Source organism: Tyto alba, unplaced genomic scaffold (genome assembly GCF_018691265.1).
Source record: "Tyto alba isolate M040663 unplaced genomic scaffold, T.alba_DEE_v4.0 Super-Scaffold_7, whole genome shotgun sequence".
In the NCBI taxonomy this organism is placed as follows: Eukaryota; Metazoa; Chordata; class Aves; order Strigiformes; family Tytonidae; genus Tyto; species Tyto alba.
In genome coordinates, this window is record NW_024881328.1 from 83,748 (window position 1) to 105,492 (window position 21,745).

The window sequence follows — 21,745 nt, forward strand, 5'->3', positions numbered from 1 at the left end:
GGAGAGTGAAATGATGGCGCTCCGCAAAGTTAAGGCGATCTGTTCGTTTTTGCGGAGAAACAGCTCAAACGCTATACTTTGAATCGACTATCAAGTTCAACTTTAAGCCTTAAAACGGCGAGCAGAGGTTTTGTGTGTCTTCCTCTGTTACATACTATTAGCTAGTTTCAGTATTGTTTTATAAATAAATCCACTGTATCTCATCAACAACCACACGTAGCCTGGATTTGATTCCAGTTCCCTGCAGGACATGGTGGAGTGGGAATATTGGAGAAAGTCTCCTGAACTGCAAACCAATGGAAATGCCATTCATTTTAATTGTATTCAGACGTCATTTTTGTCCTCTTGAAAGTGGTAGACATTGCCCGACATTTTTGCTTGAAGGGAAGATTTTGCTTGAGTTAGAAAATTGGGAGATAATCTTACCGAATTCTGAAACGCCAAGCCTTTGCAAAATCTCTGTCCATCATAAACAAATTATGGTTTCCAGTGTCCCTGCCCACTACAGAATATGGCAGAGATCTCACACTATTGTGTTTTCTGAACCAGACTCTGAAGAAGATGTGTTATTGCGAAGAAGATACGTTGTGTTACTAAGCTTCTACCATTGCAGTTACAAGTCTCAGTATTCTACTGACCCAATATCCAACTGTCATCAGTCTACAGCAGGACTTCCCTGAATCCTGTGATCACAGTGAGTGCATGGTTGAAAGTCTGATAAAGGGGTGTGTAATAGTAGCAGGCTGGCCATTCTTTAAGGGAATAAAAAAAATTTTAAAAAGAACAACCCCCAAAACCGGAAAACACAGGCAGACACCCTGATGGAGAGCTACAACACATACAAATTCAGTGTGTTCATGCCAAATAGCTCAGATCTGGGACGCGTGTAAGACCAGCCAGGCCGGTTAGAAACTAGCCAGGTATAATCTCTAAATTGTAGGACAGTCCTATGTTTAGCAGTATCCTTGATTCTGTTTCCTATGCATGCTTTAAAATCTGTTTTTCCATATGTTTGGACTGTGACGGGGTTTGTTCACTGATTCTCTTCCATAGAGAACTGGTGGACAAAGTACTAGTGAATTGGAGATGAGGACAAAGGTCTGGGAAGAACGGTAAACAGAAGCAATTGAAGAAAAACTGATAGGAGAGAAAGGCTGCTGGGTTTTTTTGCTGGTGGGCATGTTGCCTTTCACCAGCACGCCCAAAGCAGTGTTTATTGGACTTGGAAAAATATTGACTATAGCAGCCAGAAGCAGGCTGCTGCCCCTGCCAATACCGTTTATTTGACATACTGTCTCCAGGGAAAGAGGACAGCTGTGAATGGACTTCATGAATCATTCCAGCAGTAGCAGCCGCCCTTCCCTGGTTAGCAAATAAGAACAACCTAGAGTTAGATCTACATTAAATTCCATCCTTAAAGGAGGCATTCTGTTTTTCAGTCATGCACAAATCAACTGTAATTCACAGATGAAGTAAAATGACTGTGTGAATGTAGAGGAAAGAGCATACAGTCCTCCTGCAGCTAGAACAGGTCATGGTCGTCACTAAGTCAGTCCATGATGCTTTTCTTTTTAAAAGCAAGTTAAAAGGTAAGCAGGGTATGCTCTATCAAATAAAAAAACTTCAGAGCTCTTCAACACAGTCTCACAATCATCAGAAGAGGATTTACTAAGAGGTGCTAAAAAGATGTTATAGCATTCACTACATTAGCCCTGTCCATTGCAATGCACAATTTGTATTACTTGAAGGTTATTGCAATATCCTTTTATTAGCAATCTATGAGCCACCTGGTGGCCATACTCTTGTCAACTTTGTTCCTCTTAGAATAAAAAAAATCACTCTCACCTGAGCTCATAGGCTTGCATTTTTTTAAATCTTCATAATGGATCAAAGATCTACCCTGTAATATTGCAACACTGCATAAGTAAACCAGTTGAATTACAAATACGCAAAACTGCAAAAGGTTAAGCTATAATGATCAATATTACCGCATTGCACAAAGACTTCTCTACATTGTGAATCGTTGCTAAAATGGTACCATCTAATGAGCCTGGAATACAGTTTCAGATTTGTCTTAAGGAAAATGTCAAAATAAATGTTGAGTGGTAGTGGCAGAAGTCACAAAAGCCTGTGTAATAATGAGCCAGTAAATGGCAAAGCAGCAGGTTTAGAGTACATCAGCTTCAGCATGTCCTTTAACCATATCAAGAATATGGAAATAGGCAGATTCAAATCAGGTAGTTATTAACAGAGTTAGTATTCCTAACTGTCCATTCTTACATCCTCTGACAAAAGCCATTTTTCCACAAATGACTGAACTTTTCATAGAATCTGTCCTTAACTTCAGTAGATCATAGTCTGAAATTTTAAAATTATCTGAAATTGGTATTGTCTAGTTTTAATCTATCCATGATAGTAAGTCATTCTTAAGTATAATTCACTTCTAATAACCATCTGGAGATAAACACTTTCCAAAGAATTTTCATAACATTTCTGACCAGACTGCAAGAATTTTATTAGAGAGCACTATTTTTTTTTTTTTTTCTGGTTGGTTTGTTGGTTTTTGGTTTTGCTTGTGCAGTTTAGATTGCACCTTGTATATTCATTGTTATGAAGGACCTCAGGCAATATCCAAAGATTTTTGACCCTCTCCTTTCAGTGAGAAATGGCGGCAAAAACATCTCAAATCAAGAAAAGGGGTTTGGATATGGCATGTCTTCACATAGATCATCCCAAATATTACAGTAACCATTCACATTTGTAAAGCTGGGCACAGGCAGGAGGAAGACCTCCACAGATAGCAGATACTGTGTCCTAGAAAGGGAAAAATCCTTAAATGCTTAGTATGAAATACAGTTTTTGGAATACCATCTGCTGTGTACACATAGCTTAGAATGCAGGAATAGGTTGCAGACATATAAAACCAGGGGAATCTCAAACCATCCTTTTACTGCGTTTTTTCTGCATTGAAAAGTTACTTTAGGCTGTATGTGGACTTGTTCTTTTTAACGTATCAACTGAAACGAGTACTATGGAGATAGTCCCTACAATTGACTCTATACAGATTCCAAGGGCTACCTTCAATTAGTTTAATCCTTGTCTTTCATGGTGGCTTGACCCTGGCTGGATGTCAGGTGCCCACCAAAGCTGCTCTGTCACTCCCCTCCTCAGCTGAACAGGGGAGAAAAAATACAACAAAAGGCTCGTGGGTCAAGATAAAGACAGGGAGAGATCATTCACCAATTACGGTCATGGGAAAACCAGGCTTGACTTGGGGAAAATTAATTTAATTTATTACCAATCAAATCAGAGAAGGGTAATGAGAACTAAAACCAAACCATAAAACACCTTCCCCTCACCCCTCCCTTCTTCCTGGGCTTAATTTACTCCTGGTTTTCTCTACCTCCTTCCCCACAGCAGCACAAGGGGGACAGGGAACAGGTATCGTGGTCAGTTCGTCACCCATTCTTTCTGCTGCTCCTTCCTCCTGAAAGGGAGGACTCCTCACACGCTTTTCCTGCTCTGGCATGGGGTCCCTCCCACGGGAGACAGTTCTCCATGGACTTCTCCAGTGTGAGTTCTTCCCACAGGCTACGGTTCTCCTCTCTCCACAGGACCACAGGTCCTGCCAGGACCCTGCTCCAGCGAGGACTCTCCACAGGGTCACAGTCTCCTTTGGGCATCCACCTGCTCTGGCCTGGGAAAATGTCTTTGCTTATTGTCATTTAGGAAGAAATTTTTGCTACTGAAAACTTAAGAAAACTTGGATAGCCGTGATATCTTTCTGTGTGCCTAAGTGATAAGAATCAAATAATTGCACAAAACCAACACATACATATACGTAAACATATGGAGTTAAAAAAGTTTCTGAACAAGAATAATAGCAATGTAAGATTTTATTGAATCTATCTGAGCTCTGTTACTGAGTATAGTCTGTAAGTAGGGTGGGGAGTACAATATGTCTTACTACTGCGTTGATGAGAATGGACCTGAATCCAGGAACATCATAATTATTGTTACTGCATTACTGTGACTAATTTAGTGTTAAAGCAGAGAAGGAAGTAGGAGGAACAAAGCATTAGGAATTATTAGCTGCATGTGTACACAACAAGGGGATCATTCTGCTTTTTCTGTAATTAAAATACAGGCAGTAGAGCTGTGTGTGTCTCTCTCTCCCTCTCAAAATAGCTACTTGAATTTATATATTTATTTATTTTTTAATTTATTTTTGTTATTTTATATTATGTCCATCATTTTTACGGGTAGGAACAACTGACTGCAATTAGAACAGAAGATATTTTCAACCGTTGGTGAAACTACACCTCTCCATTGCTTTTGCTATAAGGTTGAAAAGATTAATATCCCTTTCTTGAAGTTCAACTAATAAAAAGTCAAAATTAACAATTGTGTTTTGCTGTCCACTTAATTAGACCAGACTAAATGGCTTCTTCTTGTGCCCAACACTAATGAGAAAATAAATATCAAGAAAATAATGCTTCATAAAACAAGTGTAGAATTAGGAATGTAGTCCTGGCCTCTACTGTTTTATGTACGAGAAGTGTATTTCACCTGTGGAAAAAATGCTCATCTACTCCCTGGCTGCCTGACTTCCTTCTGCTGTACAGACCAGATGTAGTAGATAAAGTAACGTAATTTTAAAAAATATATATAATTATCGATTTAAAATGAAAGAGCATGTACCTAAATACAACAAAGGCCTAGTTAGAGTTTATCTGATAACAAGTGATTTGCACTAAAAAAAACAAACCACATTTTCTATTGTGTCCATTCTATACCAGCTTAAAAAAAATAAATTGAAGGAGAAAAAAACAGAATTTTGTTTTGACCACGAATGGGGAGCCACTGGTCAGCAGAGATGGGAGGTGGGAAGAGAGGAGACAAGGTCACACTTCTGCTTTTTGTGTAAGGTATTCTTGGAGATTTTTATCAAGGAGGCTCACGTGAGCCTGAGACAGTGTATCTTCACCTTTGCCTCCCAGAGAGAGGATAGGAAATAACAAGAGAACAACATAGACAATGCTGAAAACACATTAGGGCATAAAGATGCTCCTCGACTCCATGGAATATTGGACAACTGAGGAATTTTTGTTGCCTTTTGTTGAGTTTGTCACTAATGTGATAATATGCACTATCAGTATTTCACAGACTGTGATACTGGACACTCACAGTGTTTGCGGGAAAAGACACCAAATACCAGGCTCGCAGCCCAGTGCTATACATCAAAAGGAGAGGGTGACACACATCTTCAGTTTTTATTTTTATGATGACTTTATGATTATTTTATCGACACAGACTGATGCTACAAGATACCTTTTCTTTCTCATGTGCCATTAAGGGTCAAGCAAGAAGATAACTGGTTTTAATGCTTCACGTCTTTTTTCCTGAGAATGTGCTACAGGTAAGTTCCCTGAAGCAGGCTTCTGCGTGCATCTAATTTGAATGAACTCAAGGGAATCTCAGACAGCACACGATGCTTCTAGCTGTGGACTCCTGAGTGCAGTGTGCAGTCCCAGTAAGCAGATCCAGCCTTTCCGTCTGCACTCTCCTACTCTTTGTGTGCTGAATCACACTAAGTTGTTCTGACCTCCACATAAAAGTTCTAATTTATTTTTGTGTCTCCCAATGAAACAGGCTGCCCACAAAATACTACTATTATATGCTGATTCGGGATCTTCTTTTTGCCAGTACTTTATCTGAGGTCAATATAATTTGCTTGTATTTGGCAGCAGAAAAAAAAATGGTTTCACACTAGAAAACCCTAAAATATTTTCATACTTTATAATGTGTCTGTTTTCTGTACTCATCACTCATTGAGAGAATGCTCAGCTTTGCTGTTCCTCTCCACAATCCCACTCTCCCTCATCAGAACCCAAAGTTGCGGGCTGTTGCATGACTGTTAAAAGAAATGTCAGCGAGGGGGAATTAGGGGTGAGGGAAGTATGCGTGCACATTGTTAAAGACATGTATAATAAGAGACATGGGTATTAATACTTACGGTGACGAATGGGAAGTACCAGGGGGCAGCACACTTGTACAATTGCATTCCACATCACCTGTCATGACTAGTAAAGCTCAGTATGCTTTGCGTGTAAGCAGAGCTATACCTTCATCTGATTCTAAAATTGTGACTGAAATAAAAATGCAGTGTGTGTCCTAGCCCTGGCACAATTAGGCATACCATGCTGCAGGGCCGATCTGATAGTTTTGAACATAAACAGCACCCAGCATATGTTCCCACATGCATACTGTTAATAATGGACTTAGTACCACAGCCTATCAGAGCCCATCATGGGCACGACTTTCTACATAACGATGTGGTCTTACAAAGAGGAGTGCTGATAGTCTGTATTAGCATTATCCCTGGATCTAATGTTACACAAGGATAGTTAGAGAGCTCTGTCCCACCATTTGGAAGCTTTTGGTCCTTTCTGTTTAAGTGGAGTTCCAACTATAGAAATGTAGGAGTTGGCTCTACATCTATTATGATTCTTTTACATTAATGATGTTCCAACTGTATAGTTCTTAACAGTTTGTGGGTCTTTTAAGATCCTAAATATATGAAGAAAGCAGAGGTGGTTATTGTCTCTTCTTTACCTAAAAATTGTCATGACAATGAAGCAAAAGTTAGCTTGCTGATATTGCAGTTTTTCCTGTGTTACCCGGATACAGAGCACACACAAGGAGTTTCTACACTTATTCCAGTAGAGAAACACTTGTAAATACTGCAGTCATGTTTTGAACATTGTTGTTCATTTATATTTTACACTTATTTTTTGAGAGAGAGCAAAATACATATGAGTGTGAATGATGGGAAAGAAGAATTCCTACAAATTAAATATTAGGTTGCTGACACAATTTAGTCAATTACTTTTAAAAATATGCAAGTCTTCAAGGGCATATGCAGGACTAAATAATTTACCAAATAATTTTCTTACTGATCCAGTGTTAATACAATAAACTGTCAACTCTATAATATGACTCCACACATAATCCCCCCTCATTTGAAAAAAAAGGGGTTATAGCCTTGCTGTTTACTCCAAAGATCATTCAGAGTGTCTCAAAAAGAATGGAAAATCCCTTCTGAAATAACAAGTACAGCAAAATCACAGGTGAAAAAAAGATTACTCCAATCTTAGCTGGCATCATTTTTTTTAAGACTCTCTAACCTAGAACCAAAAATTTAAAAGTCATCTTGAGATGTGTGGGAAACTCCTGATACGCACATAAGTGCATGTGTGCATACACATACACACACACGCATTACAAGGAATGTCTTCTCACCATTTTATACAGTGAGGGGATGTTCTTGGAGATTTGTCCTTGAAGTAAGTATGGATCTTGCTAAGAAGTGAGTAGGCTCAATCTGAAATAAGAAGGATTTAGTTCTGGGTGAGTACTCACAAGAAAGGAATTTGAGTGCAGTGAAGCCAAGGAGTCAGGGTTGAACTGAACTGCACTCCCTTGTTAGAACATAAGAATAGCCATATTAAATGAAAGGTCCAGTCAGTGTGGTGTCTCATCTCAAATAATGGCTGGTAGACACAACTAGCAAATAGTGTAAGAACAGGGCAAAGTACACTGTGAAACTTTCCTCCGTTTCACCAATCCCATGTTTTAGCAATTTGGACATAATACACATGTTTTCAAGAGTCTTTGATGCATCGTAATTTTAATTAATTGTTTTTTTCAGAACTTTTTGGATATTTTTATACATCCTATAGTAATAATTCTATAATTTAGCTTTGTGTTGTGCAAAAAAATGGATCCTCTTGTTGTTTGTTTAGCACATACTATCTGATAATTTGATACTTCTCAATTTTTGCAATAAGAGAAAGAGCAAATAATTGCTTCCTGTTCAAGTTCTGACTTTACAGATGCATCTCATCTTGACTTTTAAGTTTTGTCTTTTCTGAGTTACAAGATTCTAATCTATTTTTTGATCCATAAGTTCTTCTATAACTTTGAACATCCTTTCTTTTCTTGTTTTTTTGTTTTTTTTTTTTTTTTTTTTGGGTGGGGGGGTGCTACTGTTTCTCTTCTGACAGGAGTAGCTGGAACAGAAATGATTATTCAGGATGTAGGCACAACACAGATTAATTGTGGTTTAGTGATGCTTTCCCTTTTGTACTGTATTCGCTTTATAAGCATTTGTAACATTGTACTTGGGTTTTAGATCGCTACAGAGCATAAAGAAGTACAGGTGCCTAAGGATTCCGTCTGGAACGCAGTTCATACTGCTTCCCAGAAGGAGAGTTGAACAGTGCCTCCCTCGTCTGTGTGCTAGATTGTAAAGCAAATCAGAGAAGCTGCCTGTCACTGTATCTTGTGTTATTCCCATATTCTCACTGGCCATCTGCTATTAGCTTGTAGTGGGTTTATGTGGCAAGGGTTTGGTAGGTGGGAGGGGGTGTGCTGTGGGGGTGGCTTCTCTGAGATGACACCAGGAGCTGCCCCTGTGTCCAACAGAGCCGGTGTCTGCCAGCTCCAAGGCAGACCCACCACTGGCCAAAGCCGAGCCCATCAGCGATGTTGGTGGTGCCTCTGTGGTAACATATTTAAGGTTAAAAATACTGTGCAGCAGCTGTATGAGAGAGGAGTGATAAAAATGTAAAACAACCATGCAGCCACTGAGGTCCATGAAGAATGAAGGGGAAGAAGTACTGCAGGCACTGGAGCAGAGATTCCCCTGCAGCCTGTGCGGAAGACCATGGTGGTATAGGTTGAACCCCTGTAGCCCATGGAGGACCACGGTGGAGCAGATATCCACCTGCAGCCCACAGAGGACCCCACATCGAGCACTCTCCTGGCAGAAACTGTGGCCCATGGAGAGGAGTCCACACAGGAGCAGGTTTTCTGGCAGGACCTGTGGCCCATGGGGGACCCATGCTGGAGCAGTCTCTTTCTGAAGGACTGTACCCCATGGAAAGGACCCATACTGGAGCAGTTCTTGAAGATCTGCAGCTCATGGGAAGGACCCATGCTGTAGCAGTTTGTGAAGAACTGTATCTTGTGGGAGGGGCTGAAGAAGGGGAACAGTGTGAAGAGGAAGGAACGGTAGAAAAGTGTGTGCTGGTTTTGGCTGAGATAGAGGTAATTTTCTTCAAACTAGCTTGTATGATCCTATGTTTTGGATTTGTGATGAAAAAAGTGTTGATAACAGGAATGTTTTATTGCTGAATAGTGCAATCTTCATTCCCCATCCCCACAGCACCTGATAGCTGTACTGGCAAGATGACTATACATCAACGTGAGGAGAGGTCTCTTAATTAGATTGGATAGTTGCTTGACAGAAGTAGAGTTAGAGACGAATGACACATAGCTGTCACACAGCAAATATCTTTACTCTTTTCACTATGTCTGAGGTTGTATGACTGTTGATTTCAGTACAGCAAGTTGAAAACACCAAGCTACAGAACAATCTCATGACACAGCGACCTCAGAATTCCACCTAATGTTGCTCAGGTCCACGTCTAGAAACATTTAGGTGCTGAAGTGGAATTTAATTGGGTACCTCTGGGAGTAGGACTCAGAAAAGCAAAACCAAAAAGATCAGCTAATCTCTTTTGTCTGTAGGTGACCATGTTTTTTCCACTGGCATTTTGTAGGCACTTGCTGTTCTGCCACTGTAAGTAGCTAAAGACATTGGCACAGATCTATAAAGTCTCCTTGCATGCACAAAATAGGCTTCTTTAAGTCCTCTAATGATGAAGATTTGACAGCATAACTAGCACACAGACAATACATTCAGCATAAAGCACATTAGCAATTTAATTCAGCTGGAGAGAGAGGTAGCGATCTCCACTGCTTACAACATAGCCAAATGATTAGCTAACTTAATGCTATAAATGTGCCCCTAAATAAATCTGAATCTTCCTGCCTGGCAGGACTGAACCTAAAATCAGAATCTATGGTTAGTGATATATGGCTTTTTCATTTAAGGCAAGCTTGTGTGAAATTTGGCAAGTCTGGAACAAAATAATTAGATTATTTCCTTCCTGACACTGTATCTAAAACCACTGGGTGTGTTGTATTCGGTGCATTAGCTAAAAAGGGATTAATTTTTGATCATGCTGCCTTGATCCAGAAAAGGTGAATTTATATGTGTTAAATTTCTGTTCCAGTTAATGTAGTATATCTAGCCCTTATCCACATTCATAAAGGGAGTGGTAGCTGTTAATACCCTCCCCTTCTTTCTTGCTATATGCAATTTCAAAGATCATTTTTTGTCCTCTCCTGCATGCCAGGACATGTGTGTGATCTGGAGAGGTTATGAAAGCTTTGGCCTAGTGCCTAAGCAGTTGTGGACAGGGAAGAGGAGGGCTGTCCAGGATGTGCTGTTGCTCATGAGGCACAATGTTCCCACCCTGCGGATACCATTTGTTTGGGTTTTTTGGCCAACATCTTAGGAAAAATACATAGTCCTTACTGAATACAAGGCTTATTGCTCTTACTGTGTTCCATTTAGAGGTCACATGCCAGTGACTCAGAGGACTGTGCTCTTCATCCTGGAAATCAGGACCTAATATTCAGGAATAATTAAATGCAGGCTTCTCCTATTTCACATGCATCTTAACTTTATAACTTGTTTTTTAGGAAAAGAAAAATGCCTTTGTCTCCCCTAGCTTCACGTAATTTATCTCTGTTTCTTTCTTCATTTTAAACGTAAAATACAATATGAAAGGCTTCCATTTAGATGGTTTGGGTTTTGGTTTTGTAAATAATAAATTGTTTTTATCCAGCCTCTGTATCCTCGATAATAAATATATAACATCACATTCATAAGATAAAATAAGAAAAATTAGATCTTACGTTTTTAATTATATTCTTCATATAATTATTTAGCACTTCTTAACCTTTTAATTGTTAGAGCTCAAGATTACTGACAAATCTGTTGCTTCCTAAAGTAGTCAAGGGAGGTTTGGCCACAGGCAGTGAAAATAAGAAATTATCACAGCTAGAAGTATCTGTTTTCTTTGTAAATGTTTGTTGGGTAGATGGGAAAAATGTTAGTGAAACAATCACATTTTTCAAGCCACTATTCAAATTATTGTTAACATAAAAACCGTTAGTGTTTTGACTGCTGATTTAGCTGTGCTTGCCAGAAAGTCAAAGAAGGAAAATGCACAGCAAACTATCAGCATTTTCACTTCTCATTAAAGATGTAAAGAATTAAAAAAATCTAAAAATACAACCAGTAACATTTTACTCCTAAAACAACGGAATGTGGAACAAAAGGCTTTTATAATGGGAGCAACTCTTACACACTGAATAGCAGCTGGTAGAGGCCTATTTAGAAGACTTTTGTGTGAATACTATGCTGAACATAATGTGGAATTTAAGCTGTTGTTAAATGCAGATAAGGTTGGAGATCATGATCTCCAGAAACAATAGTTTGCAATATTTCTAAATTCCTTTATGCACAGGAGGGATGTGCAATACAAAAGACTAGACAAATCACTGCGAAAGAAGATTTTCTTGGCAACCTGGAAGTATTTACTGCTCCTACAAAGACCATCATACAGATGGGTTTGAAATTCAGACACAGACAACTGTTGGAAAAGAACTGCAGAATAATATTTCTCTTGCATTAGCTGGCTGCTAGAGAAAGGATATAATCTGTCATTCTTTTCCAGAAAGTTTCCCCTTCTTTGCTGGAGCTCACTCGTATGAGTTCATACTTATAATTTGTAAGCTTCATTTTTAGTTATAACCATTTACAGATGTAAATAATGTTACGGCAACTGTAGTTCATACACATTAGCAGACCTGTCCCATTTACTTTTATTATAAAACTGTACGTAAACATTCCTACCTACACTGTTGTAGAAATAGAATAGCACTTACCATGGGCTATTTGTCATCTTATCTATTCCAAAATGAGCATATGTATTATGTTTTGCATTATTATTTTTGTTGTTTATTTTTCATATATTCTCCAGTGAATCACAGATATTTGTTTTGGTTTTGACCTGTGCAGATACTGACATCTTATAATGCTCTTCACTTTCTAGTAAAAACTAATACTGCATCTAGTATCTGCTAGTGGAGCGGTTACTGATATATTGGAACTGGTCCTGCAGATTTCTTTCAAATAAATAAGCTTTGTATATGCAACTGACAATTTAATATTACACTTACATTTACAGGTATTACTGATATCCTCTGTAGGAAAGGCTGTGGCATTCATACTAAGATCTCTAGCCTGATTATCAAGCAGCTGCCTTTATATGCTATGTGGTTTATGGAACTTCTCACAAACCATAAAGGTCAGCGTACTCATAAGTCTTTGTAATGCAGGAAGTTAAGAGTAGCAAAATATTAAATTGTGTTGATATGGACATACTGGCTGTACCAGCAGTGTGTTCATAACACTGCAATAGAACTTGGGCTTGGACACCATTGCCATGTACTAAAATGTAGGGTTTATAATTTATTGAAAGCATACCGGTTTTCTCGGGAAACAATTTACGGATAGCTGTCTTAACTGGTTTGGAAATGTAGCCTTGTTTTTATTCACTGAATATCTTGAGATCTTGCAACTCTACCAAACTAATTACAGTGATTTTTTTATCTTGCAAAGACTGAGAAGTCTACAGTCAGGTTGCTTGTACAATGTATACTGCATTTCTCTTCTCCAGTGAGACCTGTGCAAAAATAGAAAGCAGTTTAATTTCCTTTTTTCAAGTGTACATAGTTTTAATGTTTTTGTATAAATGCACCAAAGCTTAATTATAATTAATGCCCATCATATATTTATGATCAACAAAAATAGAAGCAATGATTCCAATCCAATTTATAGACTTTAAAATAAGCATTTATCCAAAGAAAGTTAAACTGCATAGGATTAACTTACGATTGTGATGGTAATTTAAATACATTTTTAAACAGAAAATGTACATAGGAAGAACTTTATGTATGGACGTGCACGGAAACACTTGCAAACATTTCTGCTTGTATTGCTTGCCTGTACAGCACCCAGTAAATCTATTACTTAGTACCTAACACCAATTACGTCTACCGGTAGCAAAATGAACATAGCTTATTTTGGGTTTCAGGGAAGACAGAATTCCTTATGTAAAGTGTTTCAGAATAGATATGGTTTAGTACAGGGCTATTATGCCCTTTTTCATCTGTGTTATAGTAAGTTAGAATTGTATTTCATGTTTCCCTTTGGATGCAGCTCCCTGCACCTGCAACATAATGGGCTTTGACATGAATCAAAATAGGCAGAAGGAAAGATAATTTTTATTCCCCAGAAGTCCAGTTTTATGCCAGTGGAGCTCTTCTGGTTTTAAGACAGCTATACAATAAAAGAATTACAGAATGTAAGCTTGTTTTAGTAAACTAGAAATTCACACCCCTCTGCTGAGTTTTCCTTTGCGATCATTTTCAAGACTGGGTGGGGAAGCAATGGATGATGCTAGCATACTTTTGCCCTAGACCAAATAGGAATGGCAACTGATGCTGTTTTGTTGATCTACCAACTTCCATTTTTAGCTGACATGACGCTCCAATTCACAGAAGCTTTCTCCTAGGTAATAAATCTCACTACTGGGTCATATACTTTCTGGAATCTCAAACATTTACCCACATCAAGATCCTTGTAACTTCCTTTAAATATATTTTGGTATATTGAGATTCAGTGTGTTCAGAACTAATATTCAGGCAGATAAAGCTTTTGTCCTGGATTTAACTTTGGCAAATCTTTTGGCAACCCAAACTTGGATTTCATTACTAATGCACACTGAAAAGGGTTCACTTGTTGAATAAAATCTTTCAATATTTCCTTTGATCACATCTCTGTTCAGTGATCATTTGCTTGCATGGTTTTAGTATTCTTCCCCTCAACTTTGTCTTTCTGTGTACGTAACTCCTCTCCATCCAACAAATTACATTTTGTTTCATTAGTGAAAGAATTTAGTGTGCTGCTTTTAATAGTTTTGCGACCGAATATCAAAGTGATCTTGGATAGAGTAAGGATTGTCTGCTACTGAAATTTCTTTCAGAGGTAGATGTGAATTCTCAATGAGCTAATTTTAAGACTTATCTTACTTCAGCAAATATTTACATATTGAGTGGGAAGCAAACAAGATTTAAGTATGCGATTGAGAAGGAAGTATCATTGTAATCACTTCAGAGTCCACATCCCTCTCACTTACTACATTCGTTATAATGTCTTTTTCTTTTGTAGTTTGTACTGTTATTTCTAAATGAAGTTACAGAAGTCTCAAACCATACAAAATCTGCAAACATAACTCAATGTTTCATGTCCTTCTCTGTATCCACCTAAGAACAAATCTATAAACCAATAAAAATGTTATTGCAAAATGTTGCTTAATTTCTCTTTTTCTCTGGAGGATCATTTTCAAACCAGAGAAGCCATAAAAAATTTACTTGCCAAGCTATTGGCCACTTGCATCTCACTTCTTCCTCACATTTATAGCACATTCAGAATACCACTTGGAATGCATTTGATTGTGGTGGTGTGATTGACTTGCTTGCTTATGAGAATCACTAAACATCATCTTTCATGCATGTGATTTTTCGTCTATTCTTCACCTTGATTAAATACAGAATCTCAGAATACTTTTGGAAACAAATTTATACAAGCTAGTATTTGCTTAATGCAGTGACAAAAGCTTGAAATGTGATTAAACTGACACCATCCTGTAGCTATGGATGTGTTGAACTGCATTCATGAAACAGGAATGCAGTTTTGTTTTGCAGAAATCTTATGACTGACTATAAAAGTGGATTAGGTGCTACGATGTATATTTTTATATATATGTATAGATATGCATATTTCTGCTGAGCTTTTGAAGAAACATAAGCTAATGAGAGGTACAAGGTCCTGTGCAGACCTGCAAAATAATTTACTGATTTATCAAACGAGCTGAATCACTTTTAAATAAGAATTTAAATGATTTTTCACCTTTTTGGAGCAAAGACAGAAAAAAAAAAAAAAAAAAGAGAGGGCTGCATAGGAGAAAACACTCTCAATGTGGTAAAGGCAGACACTTTAAAGCACATCTGAATCAAAACAGCAGGCCATTAAGAGTTGTTATAATTAAATACTGCTCAATTTATGATACCGGTGTAATGCATTGCTTGTTACATGTAAGCAGTAGTATAGATATACAAAAGCAAGAGCTGTAGTAGCTCTGGGAATAAGTGAGATCTATGGCTACATGAAGTTACAGCAACAGTCACTTTGACATTTCAACCTACATCCCATTTTAATGTTTCTCAAGACTACACTTATGCTTGTGGTCTGAATGATAGGAGTGGGAGACGTGCAGTGTACTGAGTTAGGACTTACCCACAGGAACAAGTTCTTGGAGCTAAACGAGATCCTGTTTGCTTGCCAACCTATGTGCTCCCTGGAAGAGGGCCCAGTCTTGGACCATGGTAAACATTAGGTGATGTATCCTAATTTAAGCCTCTTCCCTTTCAATGTAAGCCACATTAACCTCAGGTTTGCCACGGGTAAGGAACCCTCATGGGTAGTTAGAATTGCTCATCTGATACACAGGTAAAGTGCAGCAATTTGAGCTTCCATCTTCTTCCAGGTATCCTTAAGGTGTAGCTCAGTGGTACCACAAATTGATCTGTACTAGCATTGGCAGGGTCCGTCCTTCCTGTGTAGCCACAGGCCTGTTCAAAGGCACTAGTACTTGTGCAATTTAGTGATGTTCTGGTTCAAAGACCAGATCGGGCCACAAGCTTTTTACTATTTACTGTGTTAACTGTCTATCTTTAGGCTTGTTTCATGGGCAGTTTTGCTCATCTCATGGCTCATGGCTACCAAAAGGTAATCTCATTGCCTTTTCCATCTGCCTGTCCTTGATCATCCCCTTTCCTCCTCCTTAGCTTCTGACTGTCTACTAGTGGATACTCACAGATTGTACCCTTCCTTTATACTGATACTCCTCTGTGATTCTTGTGTGTATGAATTTGAACCACTAAACTGCTGAAAACAATCTATGTTGGGGGGGAAGGGGGGAGGGAGATTGTTTTGTATCACTTTAACTGAAATCAAAATAAAGTCACAGCACAAATTAAGGGCAAGAGTAAATAGCTGGGAGTTGGAAAGAAGATGTGAGATGAATGATATCTCTCTTTTTCCTCTGTAGGTACCTATTAAATCAGCTTAAGCGTCTAGTAGAAACACAGCCTTAAACTTATTTCTGCACTTAAGGCAGCAATTCAAATGGATCAGTGATTGGGTAGTATTGGACTTAGTGACAAATGAAATAAAGTATCAGCCAGGTTGTAATAAAATGGATGGATATCTTAAAACAAGATACTATACAACTAAGTCAGCCAAAAGGTTTAGAATAGAATAGACTATTTCAGTTGGAAAGGACCTACAATGATCATCTAGTCTAACTGTCTGACCTGTTCAGGGCTGATCAAGTTAAATCATGTTATTAAGGACATTGTCCAAATGCCTCTTAAACACTGACAGGTTTGGGGCACCGACCACCTCTCTAGGAAGCCTGTTTCAGTATCTGACAACACTCTCAGTGAAGAAACGCTTCCTGATGTCCAGTTTGAATCTCCCCTGAGGCAGCTTTGAACCATTCCCAAGCATTCTGCCGCTGGATCCCAGGGAGAAGAGATCAGCACCTCCCTCTCCACTTCCCCTCCTCGAGAAGCTGAAGAGAGCAATGATATCATCCCTCAGCCTCCCTCTCTCCAAACTAGACAAGCCTAAAGTCCTTTGCCACTACTCACAAGACATTCCTTCCAGAAGTGTCACCAACTTTGTTGCCCTCCTCTGGATGCATTCAAGGACCTTGACATCGTTCTTAAATTGTGGGGTTCAGAACTAGACACAGTATTGAAGGTGAGGCCACACCAATGCTGATTACAGCAGGATAATCACCTCTTTTGACATGCTGGTTATTCTGTATTTAACGTACCCTACGAAGTAGTTTGCTCTCTCAGCTGCCAGGACACGCTGCTGGCTCCCACTGAGCCTGCTGCCAACCACCAGCAGCATAAGTGCTAGCACCCCCAGTTTTCATATGGCCTTTGTGAATTGCTTTGAAAGTATAACATGGCCATTCACGCTGGAACACAAAAGTAAACGAAGAAAACAAACGCAAATATTCAGACTCAGAAACTCTGGAAACGTTCGGCTAAACAGAAGAATGCTAGATCATTCTTACACAATGCCAAGTCATCAAGAGCATAAACTATGACTTGGATCTAAAAGAGGAGTTAGATATCTAATACAAGATTGCATCTTTTTTGTGGTCAACTGACCCCTTGACTAGGAGAGGTAAAAATCATGTTCAGCCTCCTTCTGGGGAAATCCATATCTTTTATGAAATGTCCTTACATTGCACCATTGGCTAGGCTGTGTGTATGAGAAAGTTAAGTTAGGAGGGTGTGTCCTGTCATTGGAAGCTGTTATGCAGAAAAAGGTTAAAAATAATTTAATATCCATGAAACGAGGAAATAAGGCTATCTCTTTTAAAACATTATTGCCTTTACCACTGATAATCAGACATATTCACATGTGCACAACTGGTTTGTTTTCACAGAAACAAATTATTCTTCTGGATGGAAAGATAACTTTTACATATATATTTTCACATTCATTATTTAAAAAGTAAAGGTTTATTTCAAATGTTAATGAGGGTGAATGCATTTATGAAGGCATCATTCAAAATCCAATTAGAAAAACATTTTCTTGCAAAGACATGTTTTTCTTTTGATGATTTATTATATGTTCTTTTCTTTCTAAGAATTATAGTTTTTTAGTGCGTATATTCTGCATGCCTTATTGGCACTTCATATATGGTCCGTGCAGCTTTAGTCAATGCATTAGCGATACTTTCTTATATATTATCTGTAGCATGAAGCACACATAAAAAGTAATGGCCCACTGGATCTGAATTCTAATACGTATGTACAGGAGACCAATGTAAAGACGGTTAAGATGAAAATGCTTAAAGATTTCTAAATGCAAGATTCTCTTTATCAGGTTATCCTGGGAAATAAATTTGCTTATGTGCATTGGCAGTTCAGTAGATGGCACCCTTTCCTCTGAGTAACATAAGTACAAATGTCCTGTACTGTAATGGGGGGAACAGTGTTCTACAGATGATAGGCTATTTTTTTCTCAGTTTGTATATAAAATCAAGATCCTCAGCATTTGTAATTACGTATTCCAGGTCATCATTTGCAAGAGTTAAAATACTAATACTTGTGTATTCCTTATATCCTCATTTGGGAAGTATAAGTCTCTGTCTTTCTTTTTGCAGTTTCAGACTTAACACTATTCCTCTTTGTCTGTAGCGTTGCCATATGTTATCAAATAGATGTTGAGCTCCACTTCAAGAATGGATTCAGTTAGCATTGAGTGACAAGATCCCGATGTACAGTTTGCACCTTGGTTTGTTATGTTACAGTTGTAAAATATTTTGACTCTTCAAGATGAAAATTGCAAAATGGATGTAAAATAATTACTGCTGTAGTAGAGATACGGCAAATCCTGGGTAAAGAAAATAATTCAGTTTTTAATCGAATTTTCAAGTATAAAAATAAGAATATAGATAGAAAAAAATAAGGAGAGAGTTCTAAACAGACAAGCTGTCGACTACATAAATCCATTGGAAATTTTGAAGTTTAAGACCGCTAGGTGGGGCTATAAACAATATCGTATCGGTGTTATGTTCGGTTTTAGATTTCACTGAAAGTACACACTGCCAAAAATATAATCTCCAGGAAATAAAGAAAGAAATAGCACACTAACAAGACAGAAATAAGGCTTTCACAATAATGTATTTACCTTAAAATACCGAACCACATGTGTAGGTAGAAAAAGGCTTCTAAAACATATTCCAGGTTCAGTGTCTCTATCGTGTAAGCACACAATATCACGTTGTGCTTTTTTTTCCCCTTTTTGTATCTCAGTATCCATTTTACACACTGATGCGGTATGTTTTTTCCCCCTTTGCTGTAACAGTTTATTAGCACCAGCTGACACAGTAACACTGACTGTTGAAATCAGAAACTTTGTGCTTCAATAAAAACTGATTTTGATGTGCTCTTCCTATTTTTTCTTCCCCTTGTGAGGAAAACCATTCAGATGAGTAGACCTTGCTCTGAAAAGTTACACGCTGAAGCAATTTTATAACTGTATTCTTATTAACTAATCCCAGTGACGTACGAAGAGGAGGAAGGCCACACAGCAATACAAACTGTACTGCCCCAATCCTAATACTCTCAAACTGCTTTTAAATACCCTTTGAGAAATTGCTTTGTTGCAAGGCATTATGCTGCTTTGTTGTGTAATTTATGCATACTTTTTGAATATAATGTGAGAAGGACAAGGTCGCTCATTACATCACTGAAATGGCTGAGAGTATATTCTGGGGATAAGTCATCCTCTTTCATTTTGGAGCATAGCCGCTGCATCTCCTAATAAATTTACTCCTTTTCTTTGTCTCCCTTGCAAATAAGGCTTGCATCCATGCAACTGCATGTACAAGCACCAGTCTTATTTATATGTCATTATCAATGTTAAAGATTCTTTTTATAATATGTTAGAGACTTCCTATTCAGTTACAATCATAAAGTTTTAAGTTATTTTCTTTTTGCCATCTGCATCTCAGTCGATTAAGCATTGGTCAGCTTTGAAATCAGTCATAGATTTTTTAACTGTCTCCTGCTTCATCTTCAAGATCATCTGTCTGCTTAGCTCAGGCTATGATAAGAGTTTAGCATATTGCTGAACAAGTAATATTGTCTGGAATTTAAATAATGTAGATCCAGTATGAAAAATATTTGCATTTGAGAAAGAGTGAATTGAATTATGGATTATTGCTTATCATCTGTGACGTTAAAACCCCTGGATTTGAATGTAGCTCTGGAGAGCAAAATAAGGGTCTGACAAAAATAAAGCTTATATCTTAATTTTTTTATAACATAACTCAGTCTACTTCTGGTTTTTGTGCAGAATTTTCTTATGCTAATGTATTTAGATTCCTGTGATTATAGTTGACATAATTAAATTTAGAATGTGTTTTGTTTGGAAGGTGTCATTTAGCCTCTGCATTATTGTCACTTAATAAGATAAAAAAAACAAATATGTAAGAAACACCATCATTTCTCATAATTTAAGCACATTCATGAAATTAGTTAAATCACTTAATATCTTTATTTGATATCAAACCATAGGTTCTTTTGTTTGCCTTAATAAAAAAGCATGATTGGCAGTTTCATATGAAGACATAATGCAGGGGAAAAGAGAACACATGATTTTAGTTCCATCACCAAGCTCTATGAGCTGCAAGTGAGAAGTGAAAATAAGTACAGTACTCCTTTAAAATAATCGGTCTGCATTTCTCATTGTCAGCTCCAAAGTAACTAGCTAAGGGTAATGTTTACCTCATGAGAAATAGTCATCCAAGCAATTATCCAAAACAAATATATGCAATTAAACATTGATTAAGGTCCTGAATCCAAACAGTTACTGACCATAAAAAAAAAAAAAAGAAGAAACACCCTCAAAACGACCAGAATAAGGAAACTGAGTTGCATATTACACCGTCCCAGCAATTTTGTCAGAAATAGTTTAGGCAACAGTTCTCAACTTTTAAAAGCCTAAAATCTGAAGATTTGCACAGGATTTTTAAAGTTCAGATAAAGCTGGTGTTCAAAGCCTTGGGCTCACAGGTGCCTATCTGACTGGCATGATACTAAGTGCTTCACAAGAATACAAATTGCTGGTTTCTGTCTAAAACTTAAATAAAGGTTATATTGTGGCAATCCGAAGATTTGTTTACTAATAGTCTTGGTGCTTTTACAGTGGCTTTTCATCAGATGGGCGGTTATTATCCTGGACTGAGGTATCTATGGCAATGATCACTAAAACCATCAGTGGGGCTTTCTGTGCTCACCTTCAACTGTCATTACATGCTATGACACGGCAGCAGTTTTGGCTGATACAGCATTTGGAAAGAAGTCCTGCACTGTGAGGTAAGCCCCACTGCCTCTAAAAGGCTAATGCTTATGATGCTTTCTATCTGTCAGAATTGCCTGGAATGATGGAGGAAAAGGTGAAATATGACAAAGGGAAACATTAAACCACTAGTACAGCAATTCACTTAATGATAGTCTACTTACTCTACTCAACTTCTGTTGCACATCTCTTCTTAAGTTAATAAAAATGTTCTCTGTGTTCTTTGATTCCACTATGTTGTGTATATATATCAACTGATTTGGGAGTCCTCCATATATGAAGTGGGGTAGCTTTTTTAACATTATATTTGATCGACTATTTATTTTCATTTTGTCCACTTTGCCAAATATATGCATCTTTCCACTGGTACTTCTCATGAGAGAAAGGAGTATCCTGTTGGAGCCAACAACCCAAGACTCATGAGAAAACATATTGTCAAAATGAAAACAACAAGCAAACATGAGAATGTTGTGTCTTTATCATGTGGAAACTAAGCTAATGGAAGAAAGTGTAGGAATAATGCAAACAGTTGAAAAAAAAGAGTCATTATTTTGAGGAAATTTGCTCCATTTTGTACAAAAAAAAATTCATGAAAAAATGACATCTATCTCAGCATCTTCTCCAATCTTCTGCAGAAAAAAATAGATAGCAATATATACAAGTTCTTGGACGAGTCTGCAGTCCACCATATGTATCCATTAAGGACACAGCAAAAACAGTTAGTCCCATACTGCTGGAAAACATGCA

At 37.8% G+C, this 21,745-nt stretch overlaps 1 protein-coding gene across 1 annotated transcript in view; it reads right to left on the minus strand.

The window, feature by feature from the left end:
• The window catches only part of LOC122154942, a 78,679-nt gene that overhangs the window by 50,169 nt on the left and 6,765 nt on the right, over positions 1-21,745 (minus strand). The gene's annotated exons all lie outside the window — the stretch shown is intronic.